General features: G+C 35.3%; 1 protein-coding gene across 3 annotated transcripts in view; it reads left to right on the top strand.

Annotated features, from left to right (window-relative positions):
• LOC116844219 overlaps positions 1-8,071 on the top strand; it is an 84,548-nt gene that overhangs the window by 17,033 nt on the left and 59,444 nt on the right. The gene's annotated exons all lie outside the window — the stretch shown is intronic.

Here is an 8,071-nt window from a genome sequence, read left to right as displayed (position 1 = left end):
TGCTTATATATATGTATTTCGAATATTACTATAAATTATGAACTTTTCATTGCGATAGCTCGACAACAAAATGACGAAATAATTTTTAAATTTGCGTATAACATCAATATATTAGGTTTTAATATTAATTAAAATATTAACTTTTAATATTATAATAGTTTTTCATTAAAGTCCTAAATGTTGTTTGACAATTAAAATTAAGAATATGATGTTCTCAATCTGACACAGGGAATACGTGTTAAAAATACCAATTTACATTGCAAATATCTCAGTTTTCGAACAATCAGTCTACTTATAATTGTATCAACATAATTAGATCATGTTTAAATCTATATATAGAATACAAATTTTAACAAATTCTTAAAAAAAAACTTACTTTATGCTACAAGTAACTTAAGAACGAAACGAAACATATTCGACATCAAGTGTCTTCATATTGCGTTGCAACTCATTTGCGTTGCGATATCGCCTATCGTGCGATAATGTCATTAATCGATATCGGGCTAATGAAAAGTACACTCAGCACTCGGGTATTGTCAAGTGTATTTTTCGGGATGAAATATTCGAAACTTCGAAATTCCTCGAAACTCTAAATACTTCAAGTGCCAAACACTCGAAATTTCGCGCTATTTTTGTGATTCGAAACTCTCGAAACTTGAGACAGAAATGCCAGTTTCAGAAGTTTTAGTTCAGTGGTGAAAATAGATAAAAACTCTAAAGAATTCAAAATTTTATTTAATTTTTCACATTCAAAAATAATTAAAATAATTTCATCCAGTTTCCATATAATTATATTTAATATTCTATCTAATTATGTTTAACAAATATACTATTTAATATTCTCTCTCTCTGTCTAATTACGTTTAATAAATATTTAAAATGATTTGACTCGATTTTCTGAAAAATCTTGTTGAATTTCTAGTTCTTGTATAAAAGATCAAAAGTTTGATTTTCTAAAAAGAATTTGTTGTGTTTTTAGTTCCTAAAATACTCCTTTTGATAATTGTGCATTAAAATGTTGACAAAATTATTTTTCACCAATAAAAATAATCATATTTATAATATTTATCTGTTTTAAGCGTTGAAAAGTTGATTTCTTACTGAAAAGTGTACACAGAAGCCCGTTTTACGCACAATTGCCGTCTCTTTTTTAAATTAGCACAATTAGGTTTGGATAGTTTCAAGTTTCGGGCCGAATTTTGAGGCCTCGCAAAGTTTCGGGTTCGAGTTTAAGTATTAACTGAGACTTAAAAATCAGGTTTCGAGCCATCTCCCCAGTACTTTTCGGGAGACCTCGCGCACAGTGGCCGCTTCTCACGTCCGCGACTCGCATGGAGTGAAAAAGGCGGTTGAGCTAACGACGAGATAATTACCGGCGGCTGCAGCGCGCCCATTGTTCGCCAGCGATCCGGGCGAACACGCACGCTTCTCGCCGGTATCTTGGCTCCGCTGACTCATGAGCGCGCCATGCGCGATAAATAATATATACGCGATGGAAAGTGCGCCTTGTATGCCTAGCCGCAAGAAATAAATGAGTCCGTAGGAATTCGCGTTACGAAATTGGAGCTCCGCAGATCCTCATTATCGGGAATTTAAACTCCCCCCCGTTCCGTTTCTCCTTTCCTTTTTTTCTCCCTTTTTGCTCAATCTCATTACTTCCACACGTGTGGGTTAAATCGAGACCAGGCTCTAGTCTCAGCGGCTCTGATTGATTACTCTTCGCGGATTTCCTCGGAAGATTGCGAGCGTGAAATTGCACTCCGTTGTATCGTGATTTCGTGAAAATTCGGTGGGAGAATTCAGCGCGAGAGGGCTCGGTCTGAAGCACAATAAGCTCGATAAGCTCGACCCTTTCTTCGTAATCGGGGATTCGCGCCATTCAAAGGATTCGGACGAGCGTAACCGGTGATTCGCGCCAGTTATCGCGCCCCTTTAAAGATGACGCGACGCGTCGTGTCCGCGCAAAAAGCAGCATGAGTCGCTAAAGAAGAGAGAAAAGGAGGATGAGCGAAGCATGATGACTCGTGCGCGCCGCGATATCCAATAATTTTCTGAAGCGCTGCGAAAAATGCTGCCTTAGCCGGCAGCATTTTGTGCGACGCTCAAAAGGACGCCAAAGTGAATGAAGAACTCCGAAAGTGTCGATAACGTTAAGAGGCGATCGTTAAAGCGACATGCCAGACAAGCGCTGACACGATCACGCTACTCTTTTCGTATTTCTTGCACGTGTACAGGCATCTTTTATAAACGTGTGCTGTTTTGTATTTCACCATGTTTAGTAGGAAACCTAACCACGTGTACAGGCTGAGTCACTTAACGTCAGTCTGTAAAATATCTCTGTTGCTTTTTATATTAGAGAGGAAAATAAGATCTAAGATAATCTATATTAGAGAGATGCATAAGAAATAAATTACGGTAGGAAAGAAATAAATATTGTTAGCCAACACATTCTATACAACTTATTGGTTATAAATTTTCTTTTAATGTGAAACACGAGATCTTAAAATCTAACGTTAGATGATTCGCTGTAGAAATAATTTTTCAAACTTTTCGTATATTGTTAAGCTCCTAAATTCAGTTGTAAAGGTACAGCAGTATTTGTAAAATTTTCCTTGGCAGCGGAGCGAACACATGTTTGATATGTACAAGCTGCAGATTTACATCAGGCGAATATTTACGTTAAATGACAACTCGAGGTATTAATTTTCTAATTTGTTATCGTTTCGTTTTCGTCATATATATTGAGCAATGCTCTCGTTGGCCAAAGTTATGTAAGAATCATTCAACCTACAGAATTATGATTTTTTAGTTTTTATATTTTTTTACCAGTGAGTAGTCATACGTCATACTTTTTACGTGAAACAAAAAAATCTAGGCTTTATTGATGTTTAACATTAATTAAAAACCGTTTTTATTTTCTACTAGTTGCGTCTTTCTTACCCATATTTTAAGGGTTACGCTTGTCAATGAATATCCTTAAAGAGAAGAAAATTAATCATGCTTGACTTCTTGAATGACTGCGAAGAACCTCAGAACAGTGCTGTCTACATTTTTAAAATTATATATCAGTTTTCATCTCTTCATTTTTCTCGAAATATACGTTCATGTGAGTTGGATTATTCTTGCATAACTATGGCCACTTTATTTTTGCACGTACTTTCATTGTGTAAAAGTACTTGTAATTCTGTGCAACCAGTACGACGCAAAATTTTGCGGAAATAAGTCAGTATTTTGTCGGTAAAATTTCCAAGTATGGTATCCCCTTACGAATATCGATTAACGCATAATCTATCAATTTATTAATTTAGATAATAGCGTTTAGTAATTTAATGATTGGGACTCAAAATTGTTTAACGTAATTCACCGCGTATATCTTGTCCAGAAAATATCCCCGACACATACGTACACAAATTTTAAAATATGAGTAAGAAAGACGCAACTAGTAGAAAATAAAAACGATTTTTAATTAATTTTAGACATCAATAAAGCCTGGATTTTTTGTTTCGCACAAAAAGACGTATGACTACTCACTGGTAAAAAAATCATACGAACACAAATTAGACGTTATATATTCCCGTGATTTTTTTGGTGACATACGACAGAATTCTTTTTGAATTCTCTGTGCTATCTGGGGACGCATGATTATTTATTGACGCAAGCACATACAAAAAATTGCCACACTAACATTTGCAAGCAACTGCCAATCGGATCATATTCTCTCACATATCGGTTGTGTGCACCAATAGAGAGTTTATTCTTGTTACTTGTTTATATAATTTAATAACTGTATTATTCAACATTTTTTTCGAGCGAGCGCGAGACTCACTGCGGGCTGTCTTTCCGTTTATCCGCGACAGCCGTTCCTTTTCTACACGTCCTTCTGCCCCGCCGACGGAAATGGCGCGGAGGTGGCAAGGAGGTCGCGTATAAAACGCGGGTATCCTTCGAATTATGCGATCCGCGAGATCTCGACTCGCGCTCGCGCGCCGGTTACGATCGCGAGGATCGATTGCACGGGTCGAGGAAAAGTACACCGCTCTTCCTTCCCTTCCTCGACCTCCTCCAGCTTCCCACCTCTTTCGCCTCGCCGAGCGAGTGCGTCAGACTCTTCTTCTGGCCCGCTCGTTACGTATTCATTTTGCAATTATTACGTTCTCGCGCCTGGGATGCCGATGTACATCATCGTCGATTAACGAACGCGAGATTTATGTAAAGAAACGGATATATGACGCGCCGAGAAGTGTAGAGAAATTGACGATGTACTCGCGAATTTATTTGCGTTATAGATGTGCATATATTGTGTGAGTCAGTAACTGTTGTCACTGTCGAAACACTTAGGAAAAAGCATACTATAGTAGTAACACACACTTTTGTTTTCTAACAAGTAAACCTACCCAAAACCTACACTCCGATTTCTTTCTAATTTGGCAAAAATGTAGAAGTACAAAAAATATTTATGTCATATTTTTTCATTTTGACCCACTTTGGGTTTCACGGGCAATTTATAGCTTTTTAATATTCTCCTATCATCAATAAGTCCAACAAAAATGCATAATAAATAAGATTGAATATAAAATATAGGCGTTTTTGGTTTGCTGATTATGAATATGAAGTCAAATGTGTAAAATTATTTGTATAAATAATAAAATGTTTAAACGAAACATGTAAAAAGTTGAAAAAAAAATTATTTATATAAATAATTTCTCGGCTGAGATTTGAACCATTTTTGACTAATTTAGTACAGATTTGAGATATTTTGGAATCTCGGCTAAAGAAATTTAGAATGGTTCGTGTCTCAGCTATGCTGATTTTGTTAAAATTTTAATTAAAATTGCCGGATTCCTCTCTCTCAGTTTGGCTGAGATTCGAACGAAGAATTTTTGACTAATTTAACATAGATTTGAAATATTTCAATTGGAATCTCGGCTAAAGAAATTTAGAATGGTTCATGTCTCAGCTATGCCGATTTTGTTAAAATTATTCAACTATATCTTGTATTCAATTTTATTTCTTATGCATTTTTGTTGTACTTGTTGACGATAGGAGTGAAAACATTAAAAAGCTATAAACTGCCCGTGAAACTCAAAGTGAGCCAAAATGAAAAAATATGATCTAAATATTTTTTATACTTCTAGATTTGTGCCAAATTAGAAAGAAATCGGAATGTAAGTTTATTTGTAAGTAGAGAGATCGGGGCTAGATGTCTTATATCTTAGAATTTCGAAGTTACAATTTCTCAAGCAACTAATTATTGTGACTGACTGCATAAACATGATAGAGGCGACTTATTCTATGCATTAATGCCCGCCACGACTTTGTTAACCATATATTTGTCTTGTAATAAATAATTAATAACCAAAATACGAACGTGCAGCAAAACTCTTGTTCTGGTACCGGTTTTTGCTCAGTAACGCAAAATAAAGAAGGCAACGTACAAAACATGTACACTGATTGGTAGTTCCAGAATCTGCGCGAAAGGTTTCCATAACCTTCCTGCCGACTCTTAATTATGGGCCAACTTTACTTCGCCCGCCCATATGCTCTATTTCAATCATTTTATAAATGAAAATTGCGTTTATTACTAGAAACAATAGAAAGAAAATAAAACCTATGTCTTTGCCTCGGTGTATTTCGAATTTTCGAGGATTCATTTCACTGAGGAAATCAAAAGAGACGGCGAGCGCGGATGCTTATTTCTTCCTTGAAAGCGGTACTCGAGAGTGAAGAAAATAGAGAATCTCTCATCGCGGTCTTTCTTTGCCCAGGCATAATGGTGATGGATGAGATTTTCCGCGAATTAACATGTTAAATGTCGCGGGTAGAAGCGTGCATTGCGTAATTGCAAATGAAACGGTGTTACGACAAGGTTACAGCACACTTCGTGCGTCTTCTTCCCGTGAGTCGATTCCACACACGAGCGGAGAATTCTGCTTCGCACAAAGCCATTTCCCACGCGTCTCCGTGTGCCGACGTGAGTTAACGCGGCAACGCGACCAGACAGCCAATCGCGCGATTGTCAGCGAACGTTTCCCAGTTTTCGCTTTTCATCCTTTCGCATCCCACGCGAATCTCTGCTGAGAACCACAACTGCAACCCTCTGTGCGACCGTCCGTGTGCCGAAAAAACTTCCCTTCGAACGCGAAATTTCGGCGGCTGCATGCGAAAATTCCCACTTTTCATCTCACCGTGAGAAGAAGAGAAACTTTCGCTACTCAATCTTCTTCCAAGGAAAGATTGTGCGTCACAGCCAGAATAATTGAAGCGTATGAGACGAGGATGAAGTAAGCCGTTATAACTCTCTTGTGAAGTGAAATAAATCTCAGAAACGTCCACAAATGGCATGTATCGAAGATATAAGCTCATATTAATAGCTGTTACCTAAAATTTGTCTCAGATACACTTTCAGGCCCGTATTAATGGTCATTACTTGAAACTCGCGTCTAAGTAAAATATTCAGACTCGAATAATTATTATGAAATTTTTATTTGCGTCAGTTAATGTATGCGATATGTTATATATTTGAATAGGCATATATTTTAAAAGGATACTTAGTCCATCTATATATACAGAGTGGCCCACTTAAATCGAACACCTTAAATTTTCACTTATTTTTGATGATACGGAAAAATGATTTAGATGAAAGTGGAAGGACGAGGGGGACACGTTTTGGTCACATTTTTTTTCTAGGTGAAGGCGCTAAAAAGATATGAGGGTCACCTTCACTTTTTTAAATGAAATTATGATTTTTTTATAAATATGATTCCTTTATTTATTTTATGTATAAAAATACTAAGAAGTATAATTGTCGGAAAATCAATAGTTTACGAAATATTTTATACTTCCACCCTTCCACTTTTATCTAAAACATTTTTCCGTATCAAAATAAGTGAAATATTCAAAGTGTTCGATTTAAGTGGACCATCCTGTATACTCTAGAGAGTTTCAAAAAAACACAAAAATTGACTAAAAACCCTGTATTGATAAAAGCGGCAGAGAACTATTATTTTATAAATAAAGAAACCATAAATTACATTATCTCATTATCGTGAAAATTTTATAATTTTTTATGCTCACCAGTTAATGTAGTGAATTTTAAAAAATAAACCTCAGTCCTTTTTAGAAAATATAACCACGTTTTCATCATTTTTCTTACGTACACTTTCTATTCATTTTTCTTACTTAACACTTGCGTATCAACTCATCATTTATAGGAGATAAATATATGGAGAAAATAAATAAAAACAATATGTGTGTATAAGACTTAAACTTAAAAAGAAAGAGAGTGACTGATAATATAATGAAAGAAAATAGCAACGTATGTGGAGTAGGATGTTTATATAGAATGTTACGGTCTCGGTCAAGGTGTACGAGCTTGTTTTGAAAACTTGTTCTTATTTCAATAAATTCGTAGTTCGTAGTCGATTATGTTCCTCTTAGAATGTCATATTTTACATTCTGTTTTTCATGTTTACGCGCTAGAACGAATGGTTTTAAAACTACAACTCTTTTGCTTCAAAAAGTTATAAATAGGGAATCCGGCAAAAAAACTCAATTTTCTAAAATTCGTGTTGTATCTTTAAGAATATAACGATTCATTTGTAATAATGATTCAGCTGAAAAACTGACATCTAACTCTAAATTTAAGTCTGAGCAAATCTGCCTGAATAATTTCCTCATGTAAGATATTCGAATTTTAATTCAGAGTTAGAGATTTGAATTTTCTAGAGTTGAGTCGTATAATATATTTGATATTATATCTGTAATTACCACTTAAACAAAGAGTCACGTTTAATTTTGAAATCTGATTTGGATTTCCTCAGGATTTCCTCAGATTTGAATGTACAGATAGATGTCAATTTTTCAGCTGAATCGCGATTACAAATGCAATGTTGCATACATATTGTTTGTTTCAAGTAAAAAATTCAAATCTAACTCTAAATTCACGTGAGTGAATATATGAGTATCTCATATGAGTATCTCACGTGAGGCAAGTTACAAGTAACGTCTATCAATGTGTGGGCCCTGAATGTATATATATATATATATATATATATATATATATATATATATA

The sequence above is a fragment of the Odontomachus brunneus genome, unplaced genomic scaffold (assembly GCF_010583005.1).
Source record: "Odontomachus brunneus isolate Ranch 3 - 2012 unplaced genomic scaffold, Obru_v1 Obru_scaffold_040, whole genome shotgun sequence".
Classification (NCBI taxonomy): domain Eukaryota; kingdom Metazoa; phylum Arthropoda; class Insecta; order Hymenoptera; family Formicidae; genus Odontomachus; species Odontomachus brunneus.
The sequence above is the reverse complement of the archived record's forward strand: the minus strand, read 5'-3'. Positions and strand labels throughout refer to the sequence as shown.